General features: G+C 39.9%; 1 protein-coding gene across 1 annotated transcript in view; it reads right to left on the reverse strand.

The window, feature by feature from the left end:
• LOC140664434 (probable 2-oxoadipate dehydrogenase complex component E1 homolog) overlaps positions 1–15,230 on the reverse strand; it is a 231,876-nt gene that overhangs the window by 32,397 nt on the left and 184,249 nt on the right. The gene's annotated exons all lie outside the window — the stretch shown is intronic.

The following is a 15,230-nucleotide window of genomic DNA, read 5'->3' on the forward strand; positions in this document are numbered from 1 at the left end:
ATTCATCCATTTTTCTACTATTCTAAATACCATATTCATTTTATTCTCTAATTCCGCACTGCTTACTCCACTTACATATATTAATGTATCATCTGCAAACATTTTTATACTACATTTTTCCGGGAAGACTTTAACTATATCATTTATATATACTATAAATAATAAAGGCCCTAAAACTGACCTTTGTGGCACGCCATATTCTGTGTCAATCAGTTTTAAACATTTATTATTGAAACGGACCTGTTGTGTCCTATTATTTAAATACGATTTTAACTATTTTAGTACCATTCCTCTAATTCCGTATTGATATAATTTCTCTATTAATCTTTCTCTATCTATTGTTTCGAACGCTCGTTTAAGATCCATAAAAATTACCCCTACCATTTTTCCCTCACTAACTATCAATTTCCATTCGTCGATAACAGTTTGAATCGCCGTTTCGCACGAATACTGTCTTCTAAAGTCCGATTGATGTTCCGTTATAATATCATTAGCTTCAAAGTACATTTCAATTTGTTTTTTTACTACTAATTCTAATACTTTTTCGAAATTTGGCAGCATATTAATAGGCCTATATTCACTTGCTTTTTTAGCTTTTTCTATTTTTGGTATCGATATTATTGTCGATGTTTTCCAACTCACTGGAAAACAACCATTTTTCAAAGAATTATTTATCAGATCGACAAACTCTTCTTTTATTGCGCAAGATGTTACTTTAAGTATGTCACTATTCCCTCTTCCGTACCTCTTTTTTTTGGCATGCTCGTAACAATTTCCTCTAAATCTTCCATTTTAATCATTTCAAACTTTTCTATAATATTATAGTTGTTTTCAATAACATAAATAGTTCTCTTACTCCCCGGACTTTCACTCGTACCTGCACTTGTAAATTTTTCACTATTTATAGATTTTACTATATTATTAATACTATATATAATACATATTAAATTTATCAGTTATATTGCACTCATTTATGTCTCCTAATATTTCAAAATCTACATCTTCTATTTCTCTTCCATGCATTGGCTCACCTCTAATTATTTCTTTTAAAGTTTTCCATATTTTTGTCGGGTTATTCTTATTACAATCTATCATATTTTCATAATATTCTTTTTTCTTTTCTCTAATTAATTTGACTACTACATTTCTTTCACTTTTGAATTGCATCCAATTTTGCTGCGTATCATTGAACAAGGCGTTATTGTATGCTACATCCCTTCTATCAGATGCTACTCTTATATCATCTGAAAACCACTTTTTACCTTCCCATACTTTTGGTATTTTAAATTTTTTCCTAGGTGCTGTACTATCCAATGCATCTACCATAACATCGACAAATTTCTTTGCTTTCTCACTAACTTCTAAACCTTGACATTGTTCTATTTTGTCTTCTATCAATCTATTAAACTTATCTGCATTAAATTCGCTGTAATTCCTACCGCTAAATTCTCTATATTTACTTATGGTTTTACAGGCGCTAAATACAACTCTTAACCATGTATGATCTGTTTTTTTAGGTTCATGTATTATTTGTACTTGAACTTTATTATTAGCAAAACATAAATCTATAATTGTTTGACTGTCCTTTGTAACTCTCGTCGGTTTATTAACATACTGTTTCATACCTAAACTTGCCATTACTGTTTGCAACTTTTTAGAATAAAACGAATCAATCATGAAATCTATATTAAAGTCTTCCATTACCATGCAGTCTTCTTTTATTACTAATTCCTCTACTATATCTTCAAGAAACATCACAAAATCACCGTGCGATGCACTCGGTGAATGATATAGTACCATTACTACACCTTTCTCTTTTACCTCTATTGCAACACACCAACAGTTCGACACTATTTTTTTTACCAATACTATTTCATATTTAATATCGTCTCTTACATATATAATTGCTCCTCCTGTATTTCTATTTTCTGCGTTACATCTAATTATAGAATAACCTGCCACGTTCACTTCACTATCTTCAATTTCATCCGTTAGCCTAGATTCTGACAGTGCTATGATTGCTGGATTTACTTTCTTCATAATCTGATGTTGTATCTCATCTTTATGTGCTGTCAAACTTTGCGCATTTGTACGCAATATCAGCTCCTCTTCTTTCTGTAACTGCTACTTGTTGTCCTCCCAACCCTCTTCTTCTCCTCTTGTATCACTCTTTTATATGTCGAATATTCTGGATCAAGTGCGTCATGCTCATCACTTATCTTTAAATTGTATGTTTGAATTTTAAACATATAGTTTACGCATTTTTTCTTAGTCACCTTACATTCAACTGCTTTATGATTTCCTGCACATTTATGGCATGTCTCATCTCTTGTACAATTTTTTGCAATATGATAATAACCCCAGCATTTAAAACATCTTTTGATATTAATATGATTAAATACAGGAGAGAGAGAGTGAGAGAGAGAGAGAGAGAGAGGAGAGGGAGGGAGGGAGGGAGGGAGGGAAAGAGAGAGAGAGAGAGAGAGAGAGAGAGAGAGAGAGAGAGAGAGAGAGAGAGAGAGAGAGAGAAAGAGAGAGAGATAGGAGTTTGGACGAGGCTCGGGGATAATGTAGGGGGATATATTTTTTGTATCATATGTAATTAATGTGTAAATAATGTGTAAATATGTAAGAGATATGTATGATGGAACGAGAGAAGGGAGTTTGTAAAGCGTATGGTGTCTCTTGAAAACACCTCGGAAACCCCAAGGAGACCCGAAATAAATATCTATCTACATAAGCATAGCCGCAAGTATAAAATCATTGTAGTCGGTTCTACTAACAAGGGAACGGTCGGAAGTGTCCCTCACCGATTTTAGCTTTGGATATGTTGTAGAACATAAAAAAATATTAAACCCATATTTTTTTTAGCTGCGTATCGCAACGTTTATAGGTTGAAACAACCCCTCGAAGAATAACGAATTTTTCGTTTTTAGCGAATATCTTTGAAAATATAGGATATATAAAAAAATGTTTTATACAAAAGTTTTATGGTATTTTGTACTCTTTACAATAGTATAATTTTATTTTTCAAAAATGTCAAATTTTTTAATTTACCCCACCCCTACCCCTTATTTTGCAAAATTAAAAAAATTTTTTCAGAACAAAAATTAAAGAATATTGAAGGGCAAATCCATCCATGTATAATATTAGGTGTACAACTTTGCTTCCGCCGTTTTCCAATAGATGGCTGTAGCGGTAAGTGGTGGCCGAAATAAATAGATATCTGCATCATAAAGTTATTCTCGATTCAAAATGTCAGTTTACGATCCAAATTCTCGTCATTTGCGGGAGGTTTTAATTTTCTGCTTCAATATGAAGAAATCTGTGGCTGAGGCTCATCGAATGCTCTCAAATACTTATGGTGAGGCCGCTATTAGTGAAAGAACGTGCCGAGAGTGGTTTCAACGCGTCAAGAACGGTGATTTTGACGTCGAAGACCGGCATGGCGGTGGAAGAGAAAAGATTTTCGAAGATGCAGAATTGAAGGCATTACTTGATCAAGATTCGTATCAAACGCAAGAAGAATTGGCAGGATCATTGAGAGTGACTCAACAAGCCATTTTAAAATGCCTCAAAATCATGAGAATGATTCAGAAGCAAGGAAATTGGGTGCCATACGAGTTGAAGCCGAGAGATATTAAACGGCGTTTATTTGCTTGTGAACAACTGCTTGCAAGAGAAAGACGGAAGGAATTTCTGCATCGTATTGTGACTGGAGACGAAAAATGGGTTCATTACGATAACCCCAAGCGCAGAAAATCATGGGAATTTCCCGGCCATGCTTCCACGTCGACGGCCAAACCGAATATTCACGGCTTCAAGGTCATGCTCTGTATTTGGTGGGACCAGCTCGGCGTAGTGTATTATGAGCTATTAAAACCGACTGAAATAATCACAGGCAATCGGTATCAAAAGCAATTGATGCGTTTGAGCCGTTCATTGAAAGACAAACGGCCGCAATACAACAATAGACACGATAAAGTGATTTTGCAGCATGACAACGCTCGGCCACATGTTGCAAAACAGGTCAAAACATACTTGGAAACGCTCAAATGGGAAGTCCTACTTCACCCACCGTATTCTCCAGACGTTGCTCCTTCTGACTATCACTTGTTTCGATCAATGGCACACGGCCTGGCTGACCAGCACTTCCATTCTTATGAAGAAGTCAAAAATTAGATCGATTCGTGGATCACCTCAAAAGATGACCAGTTTTTTCGATGCGGGATTCGTATGCTGCCCGAAAGATGAGAGAAAGTAGTGGCCAGCGATGGACAATACTTTGAATCGTAAACGTATAACCACTTTTTCTCAATAAAGCCTCGAATTTCGAAAAAAAAAACGGCGGAAGCAAAGTTGTACACCTAGTAATATATGGGTTTCACGAATCAATTTTGAGAAAACAAGATGATAATTTCGTGCTATGCACAAGATAAATATATGCACAAAAGGCAGTTATTGAATGTGTCACAACTAAAGAAATAACACAACACAACTTATAGCGCAGCGCCTATAGCACAAAGTTATCATCTTGTTTTCTCAAAATTGATTCGTGGAACCCACATATTATTATACATGGATGGATTTGCCTTTCGATATTCTTTAATTTTTGTTCTTAAAAATTTTTTTAAATTTTGCAAAATAAGGGGTAGGAGTGGGATAAATTAAAAAATTTGACATTTTTGAAAAATAAAATTATACTATTGTAAAGAGTACAAAATACCATAAAACTTTTGTATAAAACATTTTTTCATATATCCTATATTTTCAAAGATATTCGCTAAAAACGAAAAATTCGTTATTCTTCGAGGGGTTGTTTCAACCTATAAACGTTGCGATACGCAGCTAAAAAAAATATGGGTCTAATATTTTTTTATGTTCTACAACATATTCAAAGCTCATTAAAATCAGTGAGGGACACTTCTGACCGTTCCCTTGTAAGTGAATTGCATTACAAAAAATTAAGAACGAATTTATATTGATGGACACGTAAGGTGGCTGTGCACGCTGCACCGTCGAAGCTTACTTGAGGTAACTAGTATGGCGAAAACGCAGACTCGAACCCACTCAGACGAATTAGGTTTAAGTTTATAGGTATAAGATATAAAAATGTAGTAGGTATAGTGTATGAGGATAACGAAATAAAGGTTTGACACAGTCTCGAAGGCGAAAGCTAGGGACTTAAAACCCAAGGTTTTTTTTTCTTTTAAATTTATTGATGGACACATAAGTATTCTTACTATGTTGAATTTTTTTATCACCGTAATAAAAATTCAAACTGATAATGATCGTGTGTAATTGTAATCACTCTTGTAAATGGTCTCAGTGAGACTATTTTCATTACGTTGATAATGAATTTGCATTACATTGATAATGAATTTGCATTACATTAATAAATAAATAGTGAGAATACTTACGCCTATAAACTATATAACACCGTCAACCTCCGATTACTCACACAATTCTACTGATGAAACTATAAAAACATACTCACCTACAATAGGTATGAATAAAAATATAATTGTTTAAAATAAATTTTTTAAATTACACATCTTATATCTATATATATATATATATATATGAAAACGCGAAACAATAACATTATTAAATAATAATTTTTAATTTATTTTAATTTATAATTTTTATTTTGCAGAACTAAATATAACGATTACTGATCTAGACACAAATGTTACTACTAATATTGTTACTACTAATAATCAACAAAAAAATACAGGAATTGTCTTTACAAAGTAAGATTAAAAAATCCATTATCAAGAATGTAAAAAACTATAACATAAAAGAAGATTTGTTTTTTTATTATTGCTTTTTATTTATTTATTGTAAAAACATGATATTTTGCAAGTATAATACAAATTTAATATTGTATAAATTTGTGTTATACTTGCTGTTTTGGGTTGGATGTGATTTAGAATTACACTGGAAGAATCAGTAGGATGTTCGGATAAAGTGGTTCACGCTTCGATTGTTGCGCTGAAGAGGTCGTGATTTGAACCAGTGTCGGATCGAAAGTAGACGCGTTGATTAACAATTCACGATAAACACTTTATTACAATCAATTCACGGTTTTACAATCCACAGATACCTCGCATACTGTTCACATGCGTAAAACGTGGTGTGAAGGGCGCCTATGTCTAGGCACACAAAATGGCCGCCGCCGGCCTTTTAATTACCGATTTTCCCGTCGGGAAATGCTGGTTACGGGACGAGAGAATGCTTGTCCGTTACGGGACCCCCTCGTGAACACACCTTGACGTGGTGAGGGGGCTCTAGTAACCGAAAGGTGAAGCCAACGTGCCCAGACAGCATTGCCACGAGTCAGCTTGCTGAACAAATGGCTCCTATGTGGCAAGCGCACCTTGTGCGTTGGTTGGACGGTCGCCGGCCGTGCCTTCCCTTTTTTTTTTTTTTTTTTTTCCTCCTAAGTTTACATGCGGGTGTTCCCGCGGGATGAGGGTGCGGAGCGGTGGGTGCTTCTGCCGTGAAGCGTCCCTCAGTGGGGAAAAGTGGGAGCCAGTCGGGACCCTCGCCCGAAGGACTGGATGGGTGACTCAGTCACCCGCCGGGCCAGAGGCGGGGACCACCCCGATCCCAGTGACTCCCACGTGTGAGTGTGTGTGTGTGTGCGTGAGCGTATGTGTCTTAATTCTCTCTTTATTTTCAGGAATTTTATTTTCAGGTACAATCGGGTTTTGGATGTTGCCGTCTGTGGCTTCGTCGGCTTGGGCGGTCGTTAGGTGGTCGTTGTCGTCGCGGTCGCTTTCGTCGAGGTCGGGCCCGCGTAACGTCTGAAAGCTAAGGTGTTAGGAACCGTGCTTAGGGTCTGCATGATCGCGTAGACGCAAAATGTCGCGGTCGTGAACGGTCCGTCCCGGGATACCTGCCGTCCTCCCGGTGTATTTAGGCTTGGCGGCGTAAAGGTGACTCTACGTCGCTTGACCACCCCTTCCACCGTACTCGTGGAATTTGATATGGAGTTTAAAAATAAAATCTTTGACGTGGTGAGGAGGAGTGCCCGCCTGGCCGACCGCTTCCGGTCTGGCGCGGCCGCGAGTAGAGAAGCGCGGGGTGTCTCCGTCGTTGAGTCGCGGGTCTGCTCGATCGCGTGCTCGGTGGCGGCCTCCGCCTGCTCGAGAGCGCCTCACCGAGCTGTGCGCGCGCGGGCCCGTGACGCAATACGCGATGGCGCACAGCCCCGGAATTGCGGCCTTCCTGCCCCTAGAACCACGTTAGCCAATCGCGAAGCAACCGTGATTAGAACCGCGTACGTCGTATTAGAACGTTGTTTCATTACTACGATCAGGTCGGCGTCAGTCAATTTAGCGCGAGAATCGGAGACTGACGTCAAACAAATAGCGCGCGAGATAGATAAGCCCGCGATTAGATTCGCGTTTAGATCCGCGAAAATTGCGACAACGGTGCGAAAGACAGTTAGATTCGCGGACCCAACCCCACCCCACACAGCGAGTAACCCGGCGCCACAGGAGTTAGGTAGGATAAGTTCTAGTTTAGATAGTGCGGCCACGGGTGTTAGGATGCTGCAGCTGAACATGCGACGTTCGGCTGTAGTAACGGGTGAAGTACGTCAGCTCGTAGCCGAAAAGCGACTTGACGTCTTATTATTGCAGGAACCACACGTCGGAAAGCAGGGTTCGGGTTACACAGTCGTAGGATTAGGCATAGGGATGAAGGTTGCCGCAGTGCGCTCACAACGTCCGTGGGCAGCAGTGGCGATCTGTAATCCCAATTTTGATACGGTTTTCGTCTCGCAGCTTAGCACTGCGCATTGTGTCTGTGTGGAAGTGCAGGTCCCCAGCTTCTTCTTCTACGTTGTCTCGTGCTACTTCCAGTACAGCGACGAGATTGAGAAGCACCTCAGCCACCTCGAAACGGTGCTTCGTTCACTGAGGGGGGAGAGACTTATCATAGGTGTAGACGCCAATGCTCGGTCGTCACTCTGGGGTCCCCAAGAGACAAACAATAGAGGTGCCAGACCTCATCAGGGCATTGTCAGTGGTCAACGATGCTGGACAGCCGCCCACCTTTTGGACGACAAGGGGTTCGTCATTCATCGACGTAACCCTGACGTCGCCCTCCATGAACAAGTTCATCTGTGACTGGAAGGTAAGGTGTGACTGGACCACCAGTGATCACAGGGCCGTGGACATAAGATTGAGATTGCCGAAAGAGTCAAGTGCCGATCAGCTGGGAACACGAGGTTCGACACAAGTCGGGCCGACTGGAAACGGTTCTCTGTCACCCTGACAGATCTTTCAAGATCGCAACTGGAGACTATCGATCTGTGCTCCACAATAGAAGTAGAGAAAATGGCAGAAACGCTCACAGTGGTGCTCACAGAGACCTGTATTGCGTCAATGTCCAGGAAGCGCAAATTTAGGAAGTCCAACCCGTGGTGGACAAAAAAATTGACAATAGTTAAGAAAAAGATATATAGGCTGCGTCGTGTCCTTCAGGGAGGGCGAGAGAACCCTACTTACCTCCGGGTACTGCTGGAGTATCGTTCTTCACGAAGGCAGTACTGTAGGGAGGTGAAGCGGGCGAAACTCGCGAGCTGGCGGAAGTTCGTCACATCGCACGGCAACCGGGAACCCTGGGGCTTCGTTTACAAGCAACAGGCGAGCAAACTCCAGGTTGAGGGGGTGCTAAGCACACTCCGGTGTGGCAAATATTCCACAAAGTCACTAGGGGAGACCGCTAGTTATCCTCCTGGATGTGCACATTTCAGATGACCGGGAGATAGAAGACGCGCTTGAACAGCGTGAAATTAGAAACGCGTGTACAGTCGCCCCCGATACAGCCGACGCCCCTATCTTCACGGAGACGGAAATGGCTCGCGCGGTAAAAACTTTTAAAAATAATAAAGCTCCGGGTTTAGATTTAGTTGAGGTCGTCGTACTCAAGGCGGCCTGTAAAGTAATCCCCGGTCAGTTAGTTAGGCTCTTCAACGGATGTCTCCAGTGGGGCGTTTTTCCTTTTGTCTGGAAGGAGGGTTCACTCCGAATCCTCCTGAAAGGCGAAGACAAGGACGAGAGAGAGCCGAAATCCTACAGACCCATTTGTCTCCTCTCCGTAGTAGGAAAACTTTTCGAAAAGCTTATAAAAGCTCGTCTGCTAGACACGTCACTGGCACCGGGGAAGGTCTCCGGTCGACAATTCGGGTTCATATCCGGAAGGTCGACGGAGGAAGCTGTCGTGGAGTTGCGGCGGATGGTCTCTGCCTCCGAAAGGAGGTATGCCATTGCGCTTCTCTTTGAAATTACCGGGGCTTTTGACAATGTCTGGTGGCCCCTTGTGTTAGATAGTCTTAAGAAACGGGATTGTCCGCGTAATATCTTCGAAGTACTCCGGAGTTACTTCAGCGATCGAAGTGTAAAAATTTCTCTTAGTTCCGCGGAAGTGTCCAAGCGGGCCGAGAGGGGGTGCCCTCAGGGTTCCGTTCTAGGTCCGGCCTGCTGGAATCTCATGTTTGATGGCCTATTGAGAGTACTGGAAGACGTAATTCCAGATAGATTCGCCGCGTACGCGGACGACGTGGTCGTCATAAACGGAAACTCGCGAAGGGAACTCGAGACAGAAAGCCAACGTGTAGTTAACATAATAACAGAATGGTACAGGTCCGCGAAACTTCAGATTTCCGAGCGTAAAACTGAAGCCATCATTCTGAAATCCGACGCGATCGCGAGAAACCCGATAGGTAGACGGGGAGGAGCACGACCGGATAGGAAGTGAAAAACAAGCAAGAAAACCGTCGATTTCGATAACAGACCGCCAATTATTAAAATCGGTGAATCGAAAATAGGATTTAAGCGAACGGTTAGGTATCTTGGCGTCTATTTGGATAGAAATTTAAAGGTCAGATCGCACTGCGAATATTTAAACAGCAAAGTCGGTCCGCTGTTCGAGAAGTTAGGTAGAGTAGCGAGAGCCCATTGGGGCCTGCGTTTTAGAACACTCTCCACAATCTACCGGGGCGTGTTCGCACCGACAGTAGCTTATGCCGCTGCCGGGTGGGCTGACCTGTGTACGGAGAGGGATATTAAAATTCTGAAAGCCTTGCAGCGTCGAGTCTTAATTTCAATGACTGGCGCATACCGCACGGCCTCGTGGGAATCACTTTGCGTTGTCGGAGGAGCGACTCCTGTAGATATAGTTCTTCGCGAAGGCGCCGCGCGTTATAATGTTAGGTCGGGAAAAGACGCCAAGATCGGTAATATTGAGATCCCCGCCGGAACTGAAAGAAAAACCGCGATCGTAGGGATTAAAAACGAGGCGATAAATATGTGACAGACCCGATGGAACTCTTCAAGTAAGGGTCGTACCACGTTCGCCTTCTTTAGGGACGTGCGAGATAGACTAGCTGCGCGTTCGTTAGAAATAAATCATTGGAGCACACAGGTCCTCACTGGACACGGAGATTTTAGGGAAAGACTCGCGTCGTTAGGTCTCGTGGAAAGTGACGTGTGCATTTGCGGAGGTGGAATTGATTCAGTCCAGCACTTCTTGCTGGATTGTCCCCTCTTTGACGCGCAGAGAGAGATCCTGCGAAGCGTCGTACCGGAAGGTGAATGGCAATGGCCGGATGTGGCACGCTTCTTCGTGTCAAGCCCAGAGGTCCTTTCCGTGTTCACCGATTTTTGCCGAGAATCCCTCTGGCTAAAGGGATACGAATCGTAGATTATATATTAGGTAGGTATGTTGTTCAACCGAAGAGGTCGGAGTCTTCGGATATAAGGGTGTGACCCCGTAATCTTCTCGAGACAACCACGCTCTCGAGCAGCGTTCGCGTCGCGTTAGATGAAATTAGGTAGGACCACACTTTACCTTAATACGCCCACCTATCCCACTATTCTCTTCGCCCGACAGGGTCAGAAGCGTTCATCCAGGTCGGGATGCAAATGGACAGGCCTCCCCGTGGTCCCCGTGGGCGCGACGGATAAGATAGCGGGGTGAAGGAGTCGGATAGTGGCGAATGCCAGCCGGCGGAGTTTATGTCACCCTAAGGAAGGAAGGATGGGCTTATTCGTCGTGGCCAAACTGTCCATCCTGCACAAACGAACCAGCAGGCGCTACTAGATTTTTCCATCGCCCGTCTCGGGGCGGTTCCGATAGACAGTGGATGTAAAAATGTGGCGTATGCCTGAAAGGGCGAGGTAGCACGGGCCTTTCCCATTCGTGGGAACGGCTCACACATTAACTGTCCGTTACGGGACGAGAGAATGAGTGTCCGTTGCGGGACGAGAGAATGCTTGTCAGTTGCGGGACAAGCGTCTATTTGTCCGTTGCGGGACGAGAGAGCGAGGATAGCCGGTTAACGTTCGCACTCGAGACTGCTATACACTTGGTTTCAACCAACGAAGGAGGCCGATACGTTCGCACACGACACAAGCGAATATCTTAACGGCACGAGCGGATTGACGATGTGATCGGAGATCTTGACATGATGTCCGCCGAACGCCAATTTGCAATGGCGAATCACCACATGGCGAATCACAAGCGCGCGGCGAGAAGGCCCATCCCACTGTTACGCGGTTACTAGACGCGCTACTCATACGCATCCATTTCCAGTCATAAACCGCTCCTCCTATCATTCTCGCGCGCTTATACTCGCGCGGATTTGTCAATCTTTGTTAATTAATTTCTCGATAATTATTACAAAGATCGCAAAATGGTAGACAACTTTTATATTCAGTTTGGCTTGCTCTATCTGCCCTAGAGAGGAGGGGCGATTATTACCGGACACCCTGTATATACTTTATTAAATTTTAAAACATTTCTAGAAGAAAAAGAGTTATTGAGTATTTTAGTATTTATTATTAAATTATTTTTCATATTTGACATTTGATTTAACTTTACTTCATATTGTTATTTTTGGCATACTTTAATCATGCAAGGTCAGCGTATTTTCGACGCATTTATTAATATGCAAAAGTGTGTTAAGAAATCAGAAAAAATTATATATCTTCTTTGATTCTTTTAAATCAAAATTAGAATAACATATTTGAAACATAATTTGCTTAAACATATATATATATATATATATATATATATATATATTGTTTTATGCCCATTTTTTAAAGATATTAATGCTGTTAATAAAATCACGAGAAAAATAATCCACCAGTACTGAATAAAAAAAGGATTAATTATTTACAAATATGTTATATTTAAAAAATTTACTTTATAGGTATCATACTTTTTATATGTTGGTAGATTCAATCCAAAAGAATGTGCTTCTTTAATAATTAAAAAAGCATTTATTGACGACTATGCTATAAAACACGTGGACGGGATACGGAAATACAACAGCAATTGCTCCGTTAAAAATAATAACAACAGCAATATGTGGTTAATATTATTATTATTATTAATTGCATTTAGTACTTGGTATTTTGCACACAATTCAACTTCAAATTTTTATATTTCAAAAGCTATTTTGCGAAATAATAGATTTCCTCAACCATCACTAATGGAATTACAAGAGTTATATCGGAAGGATTACGAAATGCGAAGCAAAGAGTAAGAAATAACAAAGAAAAACAAAACAAAACTCCCGTGAGAGGAAAAAGATCAGCATTAGCTGAAATAGTGATAAATAATTTGAATAGTGAGAGATAAACTTTCAAATAATTAATAAAGAACTATCTTTCTATAAAATAGAGAAGCGTCTTAAACTTTTCCAACCATATAACTTTTAAAATTTGAAAGTATTTGTTCGTTTAATAATGGATTAAACAAATATGTCAATCTTATCACAGCATGAAATATGACATTATAAAACGTCTAAATCTTATCCATATTTCTAAACAAAAAAATTAAATTTAAAAGGAATATATAAAATATTTAAGTTTAAAAATGAAAATATTACTCTTCATATAGACTAATATTTTATTATATTTTATTAATGTGTCAATATAGTCATATACACTTAATAATAAAAATATATATCGCGAACTGTTATGAATTTAATAGGCTTGCTAAAGTAATATTGTATTTTCATGTAACTTGTACGATTTAAATTTTTGATGTAAAAAGTTTATATATATATATAACGGGGTATCCCAGATCACCCGTACACCCCTTTTATCTCGGAAACAGAGCGTTTTAGAGAAAAATGTTTCAGGCAAAAGTTGTTTGATTTCGAAGGGGCCATAAGATAATACCATTGGTCTGACCTTGAAGAGTCATCTGAAGGTCACATGAACATCATGTTTAATTTTTTAAATGGGACACCCTATATATTATTGCATATTCTTGTAACTTATCTAGAGAGCTTTCCAAAATACTATAATAAAATATTATTTCATTAAATACTTTTCGAGTTATAAGGCTTCAAAGTTGCAGTATTTTGACATAAAATACAAGATATCTCGTAAAATATTCATTTTTCAATTATTTTACTCTAATACTTTTATACACATAATAATGAGACAAATCAATTGGTGAAAGAAAACACATAGTTATCTTTAAGAAAAAATCTGAATTTGCAATTAACAGTTACACATTTTTACTTTAACATAATTATGTGTTTTCTTTACACCAATTTATTCGTCTCATTATTATGTACATAAAAGTATTAGGGTAAAATAATTGAAAAATGAATATTTTATGAGATATTTTGTATTTTATGTCAAAATACCGCAACTTTGAAGCCTTATAACTCGAAAAGTATTTAATGAAATAATATTTTATTATAGTGTTTTGGAAAATTCTCGAGATAAGCTACAAGAATATGTAATAATATATAGGGTGTCCCAATTAAAAAATTAAACATGATGTTCATGTGAACTTCAGATGACTCTTCAAGGTCAGACCAATGGTACCATCTTATGGCCCCCTCGAAATCAAACAACTTTTGCCTGAAACATTTTTCTCTCCCGGGCTTGGTTTTCGAGATATTCGACTGCAGGAATTAAAATGGAATATGAGTGTATATACAGGGTGTTAGAAAAGTCTGGAAACGGTCAAATATCTCGAAAACCAAGTCCGGGAGAGAAAAATGTTTCAGGCAAAAGTTGTTTGGTTTCGAAGAGGCCATAAGATGGTACCATTAGCCGAACCTTGAAGAGTCATTTGAAAGTCACGTGAAGGTCACGTTGATTTTGTTAAATGGAACGCTCTATAAAAAAAAAAACCTTGGGTTTTAAGTCCCTAGCTTTCGCCAAAGAGACTTTTGTCCGACCTTTATTTATGAATTTTCCTAATACATTTTTCTATTACATTTATCTTATACCTAAATACTTAATGTCTAATTCGTCTGGGTGGGTTCGAGTCTGCGCCATACTAGTTACCTCAGGTAAGCTTCGGCGGCGCAGCGTGCACAGCCACCTTACGACTAAAATTCTCTTAATCCTACTGGGTCTGGGTGAACTCGAACCTGCGTTTACGCGTATTCTTCGCCTCAAGCGAGTTTCAACGCCGCAGCGTGCACGATCACCATCTAACTCTGGAACACCCTGTATATTATTGCATATTCTTGTAGCTTATCTCGAGAGCTTTCCAAAACACTATAATAAAATGTTTTTTCATAAAATACTTTTTGAGTTATAAGGCTTTGAAGTTGCAGTATTTTGACATAAAATACAAGATATCTCGTAAAATATTCATTTTTCGATTAGCTTACCCTAATACTTTTATACACAGAATAACGAGACACATCAATTGGCATAATTAAAACACATAAGTGACTAACCAAGGTCAAACCAATGTACCATTTTATGGCTCTCTAGAAAGCATACAACTTTTGTCTGAAACATTTTTCGATATTTCGCTTAGTTTACGAGAAAATTGACCGTACTGTTTAAAATGGCTCACTCTGTATATTAACGGACTTATACCGGACTTTCCTCGGGATTGCCGGGGTATTTTTCAGGTACACCAACCCCTTACATCCTTCTCTACACCTCCTTTCAAAAACTCTTTCTGTTCCCTCTAGCATATGACCGCAGAGAGCGTCTTATCTGTAGTCATGGGGACCTACTGTTAATTGCCTGTTCCGAACGGCTTAGATAGAAGGAATTCTTTTTGCGGTAAGATACTCTCGATGATTTTGCTATTGCCTTCCGAAAGGTGGCGATCAAATAACATCGAATAAAAATTCGATGGTTCTGTTCGGATTTGAACCCGAGATCTTAGGCATAGTGAGCAGACGCTCAACTCACTGCGCCAGAACCGCACACATATGGCTCACC

Source organism: Anoplolepis gracilipes, chromosome 1 (genome assembly GCF_047496725.1).
Source record: "Anoplolepis gracilipes chromosome 1, ASM4749672v1, whole genome shotgun sequence".
Taxonomy (NCBI): Eukaryota; Metazoa; Arthropoda; class Insecta; order Hymenoptera; family Formicidae; genus Anoplolepis; species Anoplolepis gracilipes.